The 17,135-nt window shown below is 42.8% G+C and overlaps 1 protein-coding gene across 8 annotated transcripts in view; it reads right to left on the reverse strand.

Annotated features, from left to right (window-relative positions):
- The window catches only part of VEZF1 (vascular endothelial zinc finger 1), a 305,904-nt gene that overhangs the window by 139,763 nt on the left and 149,006 nt on the right, over positions 1 to 17,135 (reverse strand). The window lies entirely within an intron of this gene.

Raw genomic sequence — 17,135 nt, forward strand, 5'->3', positions numbered from 1 at the left:
TGAAGGATGACCAAGAGACCAACGGGGGAGGTAGGAAGGAGCAGCATAGTCTGTAGGAGTTCTGGAGCATGGGAGATATTTGCCAAGGAGCGAAAGTGGTTCTGTAGTATGGGTGCATGTAGCAGTAGTAGTCATTTATATAGCGTCTTTTCACATTACTATGGTCTCAATGCGCTTGTGGTGGGAACGCCCGTTGGGACCGCTGACCAGAGTATGGGAACATTCTCAGAAAAGGCTTAGAATGTGATTGTGAAGCGAAAACCCCATTAGATCACAAAGTCCTAGAGAGTTTAAAACAGACATGTACAAACTGTGATGGCCTAAAAGCTGGCAGTATAGACAGTAGGGGTCAGCTTTCATTAGCACTAACTGGGGTTACGGATGCCTGGCGAAGAGGAGAAATAAAAACCCTCCAAACACCTTCAGGAAAATGATTCATGAGACATCTGCAACACTTTTACCAATTGTGGACTTGTTTGTAAGCTCCCCATCCCATCTCAGTAAGAAAGGCAAAGAAGTCACTGGTCTTTCTTACTGATTTGGTTTTATCAAGGTAAAAATTACAACTCTGCTTAAGTCTTATGTATGTGGAGCATTTTCCCCTTTACTCTGTGGGTTTGGAAAGTAAGAAGGTAGTTTCATGGAATTTTAAAATTTATTTGGGTGAGAACAGAGTGAATTCTTAGATCTATCTTCAGATAGTGAATGGAGAAATGTTTTGGTACAATAGGAGCCTGTAGTTAACTTCTTCTAATAGATGGGTCTATTAGGTAAGCAACTTTGTATTGGAGGCCTTTAAAATGCTGCTTTAAGCATAGAGTCAAAACAATGTCTCATGAGCCTTTGTAGAATTGTGCCAAGTTCCCAAATGGGAAGTGGGTGCGCCACTGGAGGGTAGATTAGTTTTACTGCTGCTATGAAAGCCTGGACTACTATTTTTGTAGGCTGCAAGTGCTCCCAGAATTGCCGTGAGTGTTAAAAACCCACCAAGTCAAATGGGTGCAACAGGTATATTACAAGATCTGTAGGCATGCAATAGGATTGACATTTGTGTGTACCATATGACAAATGGTGTGGGGGAGACAGGAGATGGGTTCTGAATTCCCTCAGTATTTTCATGCATCTTGTTGAAAGTTGTAAAAGTTCAACCTCTAGGACATTAGGAGCTATGTGGCCATGTTCAATGTTTGTGGGCTGGGATGTGTTAGATATCTAGGTTGTTGTGTACATCTGAGGTTTTTGGGGCAGTTTAATCGCCATCTTTGAGTTAGTCATACCATGGTTTGCCTTAGCCACACTGGCGCAATGAATATTAGTTAGCCTTTCGTGAAGTAGTTTGCGTACCACCATGTAGAAGAGCAGAGGCATCGGGGTGTATGCAAATAACAGACCAGCTCATCCATTGAGCATTCCCTACTGACCACTTCTCTGGATACCTGAATGCAAAGTTGGGGCATAGGCGTTCAGGGCCGTTGACAACCGATTCACTATTTGTGGTCCCACATCTTGAAGATTTGTTGGAATGAGTTTGTGTTGATTTTCCACTTGTGATTTTGAGGAATGACCAATTAGATTGTCGGCCATGTTGTTGTACTCCCCTGGCATGTAATGTGCTTGAATGCGACTGTGTTCGAGTAGTGTTTTCCGCCTTTGTTTATGTAAGACATTGCCGTGGTGTTGTCTGCGTTGAATAAAATACTTCTAATCTTGTCGTGAAAGATAATAGTGCTATCTTTATTATTGCCAAGAGTTCTACCATGTACATGTTTGTTTGACTTCTTGTGACCATGATCCTTGTGCAGTGAGCTCTTGGCAGTTGGCTCCACAGCCTGGAAATTAGGCATTCATTACTGATGCTTCTAATGCAGGGTGTCTGAATGGTGTTCACTGTAAAAGATGTATGGTGCTCCAATGCAGAGTACTTAATAACTCTTGACACTACCACTAGATCATCCCATTCCCAGACACCTGTGACCACTGAGAGCCACCGTTTAAATGTTGACGTTAGGCATGTATGTGGGAATAAGTAGATAGAGGATACTATCATGCCTCGTAGTTTCATTACCCTTCTAACCGTTATATGGGCTCTGACCTGGTAACAAGGGATTTGTGCTAGAATTGCTTGTACTCCTTGTGGAGATGGGTTTGATCTTGCTCTTTCTGTGTCTAGAATAGCACCCAGAAACCTTTTTCTGCATGGTTAAGAGCCTTGACTTTGCCTTGTTTGTAGTAGCAAACCCCAGTTTGTAGAAAAGATATCCTGTTTTGAGTATTGTACAAGAAAGTCTCTTGTGTCTTCTGTTATGAGGCAATCGTCCAGCTGTGGATAGATGGGAATGTTGTGGTGGTGAAAATGAACTGCCACTAGCTCCAGCAATTTGGTGATGTTATTTCAAAAGGTAGCTTTGAATTGGAGGAGACTTATTCCTACCGTATACCTTAGAAACGTTCTGCGACTATAGCACTGAAATTTCAAAGTATGCACACCTTTCATGTCTAGCATAGTCATGTATATTCCTCTTCAGAAGTCGTATGACCTCTTGTAGTGTGGTCAGCCTGAACCTTTGTGTAAGACCAGTCTTTTGTCTTTTTTAGGGGTGCTAGAAATTAAAGTGAGCAAATGGCCATCATTAAATGTTGATGCGAGATTGGCTTGATGGCGTTCTTATGAAGCAGAACTTCAACTCTTGCACGGAGGTAGGCTTCTCGGTCTACCTAGTAACTTATGCAGCAACCCAGGGTCATTGTGTCGAACACCCGATTAAGTGATGATCCTCTTACCCCGCTTTCCTATGCGTGGGATAATGCAGTTATGCATCGTCCTTCTGGAGTGCCATGGGAGGGAACAGTTCTCTGCTAGTCATTGTTTTGAGGAGGATGCTCCCCGTGAGATTAGTACAGTTCTTGGTTTTCCTCTGTGTGAAAGAAAGGGTGCAGAGTAAGAATATAAATGTTGATCTGGCTGTAAACTTGAAAACAAAACTGACCATGTGTCTGCTGAGTGGACTGCTGGTGGAAACTCATTGTTGGTAGCATCTTTCTGATATTTGCCCAATATTTTACGGGGATATTCTGCTCCATTGTCATCTTTTCCAGCGTCTCAGCTATTACTTTCCCCAAGAGTTGGGACTCGTCAACTGGCTTATCTACCAATTTAGTGTGCGTCTCACCTTTCACACCAGTACTTAGCAAGGCACGTCGCTTGATGACACCTTCTCCTGCCACCCTTCAGTTTCATCTAGTGCATTTTTAATGATGGCATTGTCAGTTTTCCTTCCTGAATAATTTTCCTGAAGGTTAGAGTACCGAGGCTATTTGTTCACCCAATTCGTCCATGTCACCCCACTGGGACCTGCTCCATCAAGACAGACAAATTCCATAGCAATTGCTATTCTCACGCAGTATGCTGCATTCTATACTCGCGCTGTAAACCAGAGAAGTTGCTTCTTTCATACTGAAAGCATAGGTGCATTGCTCTGCCCATCTCGGGGCTATTAAGTCAGTAATGGGCAAATTAGCCCTCTTACAGGCCATAGTAACGACAAGGGAGTCTGTGCCGATTCTTTTAGAGTCTTCGGCTTAAGAAGCCGACAAGCCGTGCAACCTTCCTCTTTGTGATCGTGGGGCAAGCAGCGGTTACACCGTGAATGCTCGTCTTTCCAAGTAAACCTGCCCTTGCAAAGCGGGCAAAACCTAAAGGGTGTCCTCTCCATAGCCGAGGCAATAAATCGTGATAACCACCCCAAGGGAAAAGAAGGGGAAAAGGAAAGGCATTCTCAGAAAAGAACTAGAGATGTCCCACGACCCCCACTCTCCCTACTGTATATGGCCTGCGAGGCCAGGCCACGTGTTCGGCAACGCCGAAGGATCTCCTCCGCTCGTCCCCTCCGTCGAAGATCTTGCTCGGCGGAGACAGCTTCACAACAGCGTCGAGGGGGGGATCGATATGTTCTATATTAATATAGGAAAACGACCAAAGGTCGAGGAGATGAAATCTGCAATGTCTCTCGAGGAGCTCCGCGTAAAGGCGACCAGTAGCTGGGCGGAAAAAAAACAATCTGAGGGACCTCGACGCGTGAGGGATTGTGGGTACAACGCACGTCACTATAGGGATAGTGTTACAGACACGCCTTGTCGACGTCCCCTTTTCAACTACGAAAAACAAAATGCAATACTCCGCACTGACCACTGGATGTCGGACCTATGCACAGCATGTGATTCTAAGCAGATTAACAAACATCAGAAACATGGTTATCTTTTTCCTCCAGAATGCCCTCCAATAAAGAAAAAAACAAACCAACAAAAAAAAAACACCACCCTCATGTGGTTTCTATGGAAGAATACCAAATTGTATCTATAAGCAAAATGATAGTCAGTGGTACTTGGTAGGATGAAACTGGGTAGTCCTCATCTGTGACACCATAACAGTCATCCGGGTCTACATAGTCTTGGTACCCCTGATGTGGATACGTGTCCCCTGTGCCATCATGGTATTCCTAAACTGAACATGGGTGCATTTGTATGTACAAATTGGCTTCTGGTCTTGCTTTCTTTTTTATAGGTTGATCTTGGGGGTAGATGTAGCCGTCTTTTTCCTACTCTCTCATGATGTTTCATGAAGGAGACCACTTTGGACATGGTTACTTCAAAATCCTTCATGGACAATACTTTTTTGGCGGCCAACGGGTGGTATCTAGGGGGCCTCAGCTTTGAAAATTCTGCCTGGATACTGCTTTCTTCCTATTCCTCTACGGAGTCTAAAATGAACAGGTGCCTTCTGCTCCACAATGTGTCAGCCTCCCTCTGAAACCCTCCTTAACCCGTTTATTTTGCAGGATTCAGGTGGAAATTATTGAAAAAGGTTTTAAAGCCCCCTTCTCAGCAGGTCTATGCTTTTGTTGCTCTTGCTCGTTATAGTTGGGAGTACCGTGCCTGGGACGTTATGCCCTTGCGCTTATCGTTTGATCCCGAAGCATCTGCACCTTGGCATGACTTCAGTCATGGGCTTTTTGTCGACAAACTGGGGCTTAGCTGTACGAACTTGCATGCCGGTGCCTCTTTGCAAGGCTGTGGTGAACTCCGAGCCCGGTGTCTAAAATCCTGACTTCTAGTTAGGATATGCTTTGGACTCGGACTGTGCTCATTTAGTCTGCATGGTGTATACTACCCAGCGCTTTAGACTGTTCGAGAGCTTTGGGTTTAAATTTTAGACACCCCATCCACTGATCTACAGCTATAGCACTCTTCGTGCGTGTCATGCCAAGGGACTTCGGAGTTACAGCACAGACATTTAAATTGGGTGTTTTCCATTTGGGCCAAAAGGATTAGACTGAACCCCAATGTAGAAGAGGAAAGGAAACTAAGCATTCTCCAAAAATAGAAAGTGAATGAAGTGCGTGTCCCTGCTCTCCCTTCTGTACTTGTTGCAGACGCAGTAGCTTCTCTTCAATGTCTGTCAAATGGCACAAAATAGGCAATCATGTGTCAAATGGCATTGCAAATTCTCTAATCAGCTGCAAAGTTGCTGCCAATCGATTGCCGCCTTGTTTTTGTAATTGGAAATATGTAATACTGCAATCCAACCACTAGATGGCAGCCTATGCAACACATGTGAATAAAGAGCCCAAGCCCCAGAAATATATTTGACTATTAGTTCAATTAGTAGATCTAAACAAAGTAAAAATGCCTAGTGCATAGATAAAAACAGTAAATAGTAATGAAAGGCACACCTCTATTAGGACGTTGATCCACTACCTTGTGATTTGCAAAATATATAGAGTGGGAAGGGCAGAGGGGTGCAGACATTAATACTGTGTTTTAGTTATGTCATATGGCATTTGTATAGCGTCTACTGCACGGTGTGGCCTCAAAGTGGTGTCGGGTGAACACCCTTGGAGGATTGAAGAGTGAGACTAGGAGGATTCTAGAATGCATGTGTCCACTACACCATCCCCAGATGGCAAAAATTAGTCGGACTAATTTATTGAACAGTAAATTAAAAAAAGTATTGAATGGAACTTATTTTTTTCACCGCTAGATGGTGAAATTGTATAACATTTTGTAACGTAATTTAACATTATTTTTGAAAACTTAGTTTGTTGCTTACCCTTATATATGCGTTACGTGTGCGTAAGCGCCATTTTGCGAGTCAGTTCGTTACCGTCGGGTGTCTTCGCTGCTGCTCTTCCCATTTCTCTGTGGATTTTTCTTTTTATCGGACTTTTGTATTACAAGCTTTTTTTGGGGATTACATTTTAAGAACCTCGATTACTTATTTTTACTGCAATGGATTTTCTCCTTGGAATGTTTTTTTTCATATTTTTCGCTCTGTTTCTTTTTTTATGGACTCCGGATTGCACTTTTTCCCCCTGGAATGGATTATGGATTTTCTCCCTGGAATGTTTTTTTATGCATTTCTTGCGTTTGGTTTGAACTTTTTTTTTGCTGGAATGGATTATGGATTCTCTTCCTGGAATGGTTTTTAATGCATTTTTCTGTATTTTGGACACTTCATAGATTAATTTTATTGACTTTGGATACTGACTTTGGCATCGTTTATGGATTTTTGGTTACTTTGGATGTTTCATGGATTAACGTGGATTTTCGAAATGGTGAGTGCCTTGACACTTCAGATTATACGCTATTGCTTCTAAAAAGTCATATGCATCTTGTGTTTCAAAATTGTTTACTATACTTTGAATTTGTTGTTCATAGTCTCTATATTTTTTCTTTTTTACTTCTGCAAGTTCCAGTGAAATTATTTGAGATAACCTAAATTCTTGTGCCGATTGTTCTGTAATTAAGTCTCGTAAGAAATGCCATAGTGTCGGGTTGTTGATATTAAATCTTTTGTTTACTCTGTTGTGCCACCCTTCCAGAATATTGTTTGTTTTAGCTCTACCCTCAATTACTGCAACGTAACAGTTCCACCACGATATTTGATATTTTGGTCTCCTTCTCGTACCATTCCTTGTTAATTGCCCCAACCATGTGCCTTCTATGTAATCTAGCAAATCTGTTATATGTTCTTCATTTCTTTTGTAGTATTCTGTGTCAATTACATTTTTGTAAAATGTTATCACTTTCTTCTTTCACAAATGCTAAAGCAAACAATTTTTTTATATTGTGCTGGAAATCGCTATCCTCTATGTATTGTGTGTGTAGGCCTAGTTTTTGTAGTTTTCTCCATATGGCGTGTGTAAAGTGTAAATAAAACCACCTTGTAGCCATGTGTCTTTGTATACTCCTTTGAATGCTCTTACCTGGGTTAGTTTGCGGTCCATTATTATTGCGGTAGGCATTTTTTCAGGAATAGCTCCTTTAATTTTTTCAAATATTTATTTTTTATTAATCTGTATATTTCCTCTGTCTTCTTTGGTATTAATACGAAAAATAGTGGAAGACGACTTTGGTTAATTGATCCATGTACACTGTAAAACTGTTGAAATGGTTGCGGGCAAGCCTTAAATGTGGCAGCGTTTTGCCAAACATCACAATTTCCAAGGTGGTGTAAGTTACTGTTCGTTGTGAAAATTATAATTTTTTCCTCTTTTGTTTCTAGTGTCACGTAGTGAAAATCTTCACCTTTGCTTTTCTAAACATCTCTGGTATGTATATTTCCTCGTATCCTCTTGGTGCTATTGGTAGATTTTCCTTTGGTTGTTTTTTACGGTTCAAGGAACGTTGTATATGTTTCTCAGCTGGCATTTGTGCTGCCACATGTAATGGTATTTTGGTACATGTGCGAGCTATTACAGACCCGCTCATCTCACTCGGGTTTTCCATTGCCTTTTTTTAGTTAATTCATTGTTCTTTTTACCAGTATTGTCGTTCTGTCTGGTAAATGGTTATGTTCACCTTTTCTTTTTATCATTGTTTTTTCAGTAATCGCTCTCCCTGCGCACTTAGTTTTGTGGTATTCTGTGCACTTCCAATAAATGTTGTCTTTTCTTACTAATTCTCTGTTATACACGTAGCCCTAATGTATTAATTTTTCTCCTCTCTGCAACATACTCAATGTCATTGCTCATTTTGTATCTACAATAACGAAAACCACGTTTTATTTTTCTTGCTCTTGATATATATATCTCTCACGCAGTTCGTGTATTTTTGTTCGTTTTCTCTGACCTCCTTTTCTGTCATGCAATGCCCGTTTGATCTCAACCGTCATCCGTTCGTCAATGTTCACTTAAGGTGCTTTACTCTTGGCTTTTACTCACTCGTTTAACCCTTAGTATTGTTATTTTGTGTGCTTTGGCCACTCACAATGCGTATTATTTGTGTGATCGTTGCAGATGGTGCAAGGGTTACGTGGGTAGCAGGAGGGCTGGGGGGGACCTCCCATGACAACATTTTAGGCAAGTTAACATTGACATTAAGGCATTGGGTTATCGAATTTTGTTTCCCGAAAATTGTCGAAAAAAATGACCATTGCAATTATAAGTATGTCATGTAGACATCTTTACATTTGGCATGTTTTTTTTTTTTAAAGTTGATTGTCGGTAAAATATTTGATATCACTATAAACCGCATTTATGAGTAGCTCTATGTATATGTATTTACTGTTAAGTAGGTCAATTGTTCAGTATTGGTGAGTGCAGTTTGGGGTAAGTATTTGGGGGTATGTTTAGTAGATTTACAAGTTTAGAGGTAGGACGCTAAAAATATATATGGGCATTATTTGGAAAAGGGGGTAGAAGGGAGGTACCCTGCCGAAGAGTAGTGGCTGTGTCTGTGGCTCAGTGGACTAATGCATCGACTGCATGGGACTGTTTGACTTCATGGTCACCATTAGGAAAGATTTCTGCTTACAGCACATTTCCTTCCAGTTCTATGGATCCCCAAACATGTTGCTTTTATTTTCGATTCTAACCTGCTTTTTTCAAGCTTCACTACACTGGCTGTTGCTCATTTGTCATGGGGAAACCGACATGTCCTTCAGGCTATCAGTACTGGGAAACATGGTTTCCCTTAGGTTGCCACTTTTGGTAAGTTACCACTTGGGTAACTTTTTATGATTGTACAATGCATCTTACAATGCAGTACACTTTTCGTTTTGCCCTAGACTAACACTCAGGTACACCCAAAGTAACCATAAATCCTCTAAGGGACAAGCAGGAGGCAGCAGTTACTATTTACTATTTTTTGGTGTAATTTACTTTAGCCGTACTGCGTTTGGTTACAAACTTGCTTGTGTCCAACATGGCCGTGCCGCATGTTTTTTTCATTTGTCACTTGGCCATCTGGTCTTTAACCCTTCTTCCTCGACTGAGGCCAGGAAAATCCTTATATGGACTTCCAGTGCCCGGACTGCAGAGGCTTTTCACAGGCTACTGCAGGGCCATGTGTGTCCGCTGCCCGGAAGTGGGTTGGGACTCTGGTCCCGATCCACAAACTGGTTTTGGTGTGTCTCGAATGGTATTCATTAGTTGTGCCACCAGTGCACCACTGCTTGGGTGTGTGGAGGCCATGTCTGCATTGGCTAGTGGGAGTTTCAGCTCTTGCCTGGCTTTTTCGTGAAGAGGCCCTGCACCCACTCTAGAGAGAACCTGGAGGAAACCGAAAAAGCCAAGAATGGTAGCCGAAAATGATAGGGGAAATGGAATATGTGTAATGCGCAATAGGTTGGGTGTGGGGTAATCGTATACATTATGGTAGGGAAGGGTGAGGAGGGCTCTGCCCGCATTAAAATAAAAATAATAAAAAGTGAAAAGTAGATTTGTTTTTCAGTGAAATGGATACAGTGAAATCTCCATTAGGTGAAATATTTTCGAAGAAATCACATGCATCCTTAAAAGTTAGTCATTTTTCTCAGTGTTATATGGTCATAAATACGTATTTTTATAACGTATTAAGTGTAATTCCTGACTTTGCAAAAGGGGTGTGTGTACTCATTGGAGACCCCTTAGAAGCTCACCACCTCTTGAGACCTAGCCTAGACCAGTCATCCACCTACCTTGAACTAGTTTGGCTACAGCTCCCACAGTTGTCCCAGTCTCAAAACTAGGTTGGCCTTCTTTACATCTGTACACCAGGCCAGAGAATAGAAAATCAGTCCTAACAGTCTGACAATGCAATGCATGTACATCTAAGCAGATACAAGCATCATAAATACTATTAGGGTAAGTAATGTAGGCCATATATTCCCCTTAGAGAATGCCTACATGTTCACACTCCTATGCTCAGTTTATGCCATGGAAAAAAGCTCCATTTAAATGTGGTCCATCCTGCCATAAAAAATATCCTTGGAAGGACACTTAACGGGTGTTCCATCGCTGCCTCCCGAGAGATCATTGTGAAAAGGGCCGTACAGCCTGCCAGCTTTTTTGACCCAAAACCTTTAAGGATCGATGCACTAAGCGTTCGGCAGCCCACGCCATGCAGGAGGAAGCCAGCCTAGACTTGCCAAAAACCGTTGGAGAGTCCAACGAAGAAAAGGTTGCTTCCAGTGTACAAAGTGATGCAGAAGACTATATGGGATCAGTAGATTCCCAAGTGCCAGTCTGCCCTCCAGAAAGCAGGCCGGCGGTACTGCTTTGGAGACTATCCTCAGTGGCACACACAAACACACAGTGGGGATACTCACTTATGTGATAAACAAAAATGTGTCATGGGTGCTCTCTCTGAGAACAAACACAGCAAAAATGGCCTGTTCTTTGGGAAGGTACCCACTCGGAGTCGGCAGCCACACTTTAGCTCAATGTGCCTTTCACAGATGGGAAATAACTATTTGCATATCAGTCTTTGTCCCACCCTTCTGAACAAGAGTACCAACAGCAACCCCATACATGCAATGTTCGTTCTCAGAGGAGCGCCCATGACTAATCTTTGATCATGTGATAAACACGCAACCTCCAACCATTCAATGACAGTCTTCAAAGTATGGCCACACGGTACAACGCACCTCCAGTGCATCCATGATGGAGTCCCCTGCACCCACCTCACGTGTGCGACACAACAGTCCTCCAAGACAAGCATCGAGCAAGAAGTCTACCGTGCATAAAAAGCCCTAAGGCAATGTTTCAAATGAGCATGCCGAAACAAAAGCCTGTGTCCTCCAACATTCACGCTCCTGAAAGTACATCGAAACCTCCTATACAAGAGAAGGAAGGGTTTAACACAACCGTCAAAATGCCCTCACTCACATACAAAACCTTCAGCACAAGTGCATACATCACCGAAACACATTCACTACACCGAGGCCTCATCTCCTTTGTCACCAGGTTTGCTTTCTGAAATACCCTATATCCTGGAAGAGGTTATATTTACTCTTAAAAGATATTTCCTCTTAAAGATAAACCTAGACCACTCATCCACCTACCTTGAGCTGGTTTGGCTACAGCTCCCACAGTTGTCCCTGTCACTATACTATGTTGGCCTTCTATACATCTGTCCACCAGGTCAGAGTATAGAAAATCAGTCCTAACAAATTGGTGTGCAGTGGTGGGAGGACCCTCTCCACTTAACATATAGGTGTTAAGTGAGTGAGGATCAGTATTTGGTACCTCAGTGTTGTGCACTGGTGGAGTGTTTGAATAACACCTACACAGTGCACTGTGATATTTGATGTCCTTGTAGTGGACAGTCAACTACTAGAATTGATAACATGGAGACAATCGCATTCACTTCCTTAAGTTCTTCAAAAGTGGATCATGTCAAAGTTGTGTAGAGACATGTCTAGCAGTCTTTGGCACAGCTGAATTGATTGCAAATCATTCTGGATTTTGTGAAGCACAAGTGTGTACCTGCCCTAACTAATCGTACTGGTAGTGAAGCTGGGGCTGGACCCAGCAGCAGCAATTGAGATGCTGCCACTGCAACTACTAAGATTGAAGAGGAAGAGGGTGAATTTACTGGACTTTTGTCCGTTACAACCTCAGAGGCGGAGGCCATTATTTATATGAAAAAGGAGCTTGGTTGGTTCCAACTGTCATGTTCCAGGGAAGGAAACAGTACACCCTTGCACGGAGCAGGGCCAGGAAAACAGGGGCTACAAATAACCATTTCACAAAAGGAGGAACTGCTGAAGAGTTGATAGAACCCCTAATCGATTACTTTTTCATTTAAGAGTGTTTGAAACTGCAGGCACAAATGCTAGATTTCACACCAAGTTTTGTATTTCTTATTCAGAAAGAAGCATCTTAGGAATCCCTTCGCCACCATTGATAAGACAAATTCTTTTGTGGTATAAATTCAAGGAATTCTCCAACATGGTGGCGAGTAATGTTCTTTGTGCATGTGAGTCGACCCTCACCATGATCCCAAACTGAATTAATAATTATATTGTTTGGGTCCCCGTAGTCTTACAATTTTCTCCAGCACAGGTTCTACAAAGCATGCAACACAAATGGCCAGCATCATCTCCTTTATTTGCACACCAATTCCACCCATTCTTCACTGTCCAGAGACATCCCTCACTGCTTCTCCCCTACCCCTAAAAATGGGAACCCAACTGGGAGACGTCTGTGATGACAAAATCTGGGAACTCTTGTGGACAGTGTTCTCACTTTGGAACTACAAGTTAAATGCAATAGCAAAAAAATGCTTCTGCCACCTGAGATTAATACATTTATCACATAGAATTCTTGTGATTGTTTCCTTGGTATCATCAGGAAGAGACTATGCAAATAGTCTTTACTAGTACAGCAGATAGGTGAATTATTTGAAGAAGTGTTGCCATTAATTGAAACCTGAAAACTTGGGGCCCATATACTACATATGGAAAGTTTTTATTTTGGGAACAAGGCCATTCCAGATTTTCGCCCTAGCCGTAATGGCGTGCATAAAAATAGCAGCCTCGGAAACATGTTAATCTGCTCATTCGTATGTTATTCGTATGTTATTTGATGCAGTTACTTCCATATTAAATTTGATTTTCCATGAATTGAGGTTATAAAGTGTGTGCAAAACATGCATATACAAAAAAAAAGTTGAGCAATTTTTTGGGCCACAGAAGGAGTTTGTATGACAATTTAAGAAGAGAAGAAAAAACATGGAGACAGTACATAAGCCGATTAATCCGTTCCAGCATGATACTTTTAGACAAATCACAGAAACAAAGTGGAACAAGTGTTTAATCTGCTAAGAAGACAATTTGAGGTTCTTCATGTCCAGCAGACACTAAACCGGATGCATTCAGCCTGAAGATCCAGACAGCGCATCCTGCCCTCGGCACGTGTCTGGAGGACATGTCCCCCATGCACTCCCTTGCTCCTGCCACCTGCCTTCCTTTTCCTCCCTTTTTGTTATTGATCTCCTTCTCCTGCCTCCCATTCACCATTCTTTGGTACCACTTTATTTTGCCCCTTGAGACTCCCCCTCAGCCAACTTCCTACACCACTCCACTAACTTCATCTCCCAACTCACTGCTGCCTGGACCTCTATCCCTCCCATGTCCTCCTACTCCCAGCCTACCCGGCCCAAAATTGGTTGCTTCTCCATCTACTGTGAACCGTTATACCCGTAACTGATGTGCTGCCAGCCGCCATGCAGTAAATGGCCGTCACTATAACATAACCAGAAGGTGCGTGTGAGGTGCTGACGTCATCGCGCACATTCACACGTCATACCAAAACAATGTTGGTATGCGAATTGCGGTCCACTTGGGGATAGGCCAAACTGTAAGGTGAAAAACACCAATGTGCCAGTCTCCCATGAGTGACTAATTGAAAAAAATATCAGTATATATAAATGAAAATCCGTGTATGTTTTGCAAAAATGAAGGGGATATGGGAAGTGCTACAGTTTGGGCTATCCCCAAGCGGACCGCAATTTTGCAGTCCAACATGGTTTGGTAGGACGTGTGAACATGCAAAAGGACGTCAGCAAGTTACGTGCACGTTCCGTTTATAGTGCAGACATTTACTGCATGGCGGGTAGTAGCACAACATCAGTTACGGGTAGAACGGTTCACAGTAGATCGAGAAGTAACTAACTCGTGGTTCTTACCTTAGAAAGACCCAATATTGTAGAGCATAGGTATCTAAACCAACATATCTTCTCACAGGTCGGATTACTCTGGAGCTGCGTGTGAAATCTATTGATCATATTCAAACAGTCAGGTGAGAGCAAGCCTATAGTATCTTAGATAGAAACCTAAAAACAGACAGTGCATTAAGGTTGCACACAACACTTCCCATTTTTATGTTTATGAACGGACCACTGAAGACACCTTTGAAGTAGCAATGGATTGTACATAACCAGACATCTTGAGAGCCCCAATAAACATTAGAAGAGTAACTAGGTAAGAGATAGGACATTGTCTTTTTTTCTAGTCCAGAAGGTTTGTCCTCAGACTCAGTTAAGTATTGTCCTCTTTACAGACATCCTCGCACAACAGCAAGGTGGGGCAGACCGAGCCCCATTTCTATTTTCCACCTACTTTTTGGAGATTGTTATCACAAGGGTAAAACAGTCTTTATCCCCAACACTAGTAACTACATCAACAATGAGCACAGATATCCCATGAGTCTTTCTTTTTGCTTTATTGCTTTGTAGAAATGTGGGCACTATTGATGAACGAATTTGGACAATGCCCGTTCGGTTCACACAAGACCAGAACATTTCTGGAGCTTTTGCACCTATAAGGTGATTCATCAAGCTGAAAATGCTTTTTTGATCTTGGTTGCATGGATATGTAATTCATGCATTATGATTAAAAATGTCGAATTGATACTACATTGGTTAAATTACAGTAAAACTTCACATACTTGAAACCCTGACAAAGGGCACACCAGATCGAAATGCGTTGCGTTTCCTATTAAAGTAGCATATGTGAAGAACAAAGCAACGCGTTGGAAATCTCCTTTCCAAACACGGACAACATGCATTAATCACCGTAATAGCATTTCTGATGATTGTATTTGCTTAGATTCACATGCTGTGCATATGGTCCGACATCCAGTGGTAACCGCAGAGTATTGCATCTGGTCTTTAGGGGACGTCGCCTTAGGCGTGTCCGTAACACTATCCCCATCGTGGTGTAGTGTACCCAAAATCTCTCCCGCCCGAGGTCCCTCCGATTGTTTTTTCCCGCCCAGTATACAGTAGGGAGAGTGGGGTCGGGGTGACCATTTTGTCGGTATGTCTTTCCTCCTTTCCCCTTTTGGTCTGGTCATCCTTCCCTTTAGCTATGGAAAGGACTCCTTTTAGATTCTGCCCTCAGTGTAGGGTTGGATATCCTTGGAAGGACGAACACGGGACGTGTAACGCCTGTCTTCCCCCTAGAGCACGACGAGAAGTGGTGTGCGGCTTGCAAACTCCTTTGGCCTAAGACCCTTAAGGACCGCCGTGTAAAGCGGTGGGCCGCGTAAGGTATGTCGCGGGTGGAACCCCCTTCCCCCACTGCCACACCAGCTGAGAGTGACGGGGGTACTTCGGATGACAAAACATCCTTTGCGGATGTTAGAGACCTCGAGGCGGACACCTCTAGGTCCGCCACGCCCGTCCGACCCTTTAAGACCGGACTCTGGTCTCGCTACAGGGACAACACCCAGCGACAGGGGCGTACAAACGCATCACACTAAACAGACCTACACCGTTTGACGTCTGTCAAAAAAGGTGAAAGTGCCAACAGGGCCGCCGAAAACTTCACTCGTTTCCTCGGATCGTTCAGATCCAAAGCCTTCCCCTCATCCGCAGCAGCATCTTGCAACTGGGCAATCAAAATCCAGTAAGGGCGCTGCTCCAAAACATTCACACATCCAAGCACGGAAATCCGATGCTTCGACGGTCCCGAAGGCCGCGGTAAGCCCGAAAACTACGACTAGGCATCTACCCGGAAAACCAACCGCTAGGCCCTCTAGCGCTGCGGAAGGTAATACACCTACTGATAAGGTAAGTAGACCCTAGCACTATACCGCGACACTCAGCAAGAAATCGCTTAGTAACCCAACTGGACAATATACTTTGTGATTCTAGTAACAGTAAAACACCTATAAAACTGATTCAGTTTAACAGTTATTCTAGGGGAGTTGGACCATGGGGTGTAATGACATTCATTACTCACCGTAATAGCATTTCTGATGATTTTATCTGCTTCGATTCACATGCTGTGCATATAGTCTGACATCTAGTGGTAAATTGCAGATTATTGCATCTTTCTTTCAAAGATCGAAAGGGGACGTCGACATGGGCGTGACTTTAACACTATCCATAATGTGAAGCGTAGTGTAGTGTACCCAAAATCCCTCACGCTTCGAGGTCCCTCCGATTGCATTTTTTCTGCCGTGAGGGAGCCTTATAGTCTGTGCGAGTACAGAAGAGAGAAGGTGCAAGATGTCCATGTTCCTTCTACTCCATGAGGGGAGGAAGGGTAGGCACATGTGAATCTAAGCAGATACAATCAGAAATGCTATTACGGTAATTAATGCATGTCTTCTGATGCTTATTAATATGCTTAGAATCACATGCAGTGCATAGACTAGTGAGCAGTACCCAGAGATGGTGGGATGTGAGAAGGAAGAGTAGCAAAGATGTCTTAGCACCGGTTGTCCCACCTGAGAATCAGACAGTGTGTATCGAGGCAGTAGTGTTGTGTAAAGGTGTGTACAGAACTCCAGGTTGCTGCTTTACAAATGGACTAAAGAGGAACATTTGCAATGAAGGCAGATCTCTCTTGGCAAGACTGTAGCATAGTGTTATGCAGTTTATGATCCACTTTCAAATAGCTGCTTTAAACAGGGTCACCTTCTCTACCAGCTGCCACTGAAACAAAAAAATGGTTTGTTTTTTCTAAGTGGTTTTGTCTTTTCCAGATAATAGACAACCACTCTCCTAACTTCTACTGTGTGGAGGCTTCTTTCTGCCATGTTAGTGGGGTTCTGGAAAATGGTGGATAGTTCTATGGACTGGTTTACATGGAAATTTGAAATAAATGTATGTGCTATTCATGGGTGAATTCCCTTATCCTTTGTCAATGGTAACAAATGGGCCCTGAACTGAAAGGGCCCTCAGTTCACTTACTCATCGATGTAATCGCCACCAGGAAGGCGGTCTTTTAGGCGAGTGCTTTAAGGCTAGCCTTATGCATTGGTTCAAAGGGAACCCCATTAATTTGGTAAGTACAACGTTCAGCCTCTTTACTCCTAAAAATGCTTTAATTGCTGGTATTTACCACCACAAAACCTTCTGGGACA

This window comes from Ambystoma mexicanum, chromosome 9 (genome assembly GCF_040938575.1).
Source record: "Ambystoma mexicanum isolate Mex_15411 chromosome 9, UKY_AmexF1_1, whole genome shotgun sequence".
Taxonomy (NCBI): Eukaryota; Metazoa; Chordata; class Amphibia; order Caudata; family Ambystomatidae; genus Ambystoma; species Ambystoma mexicanum.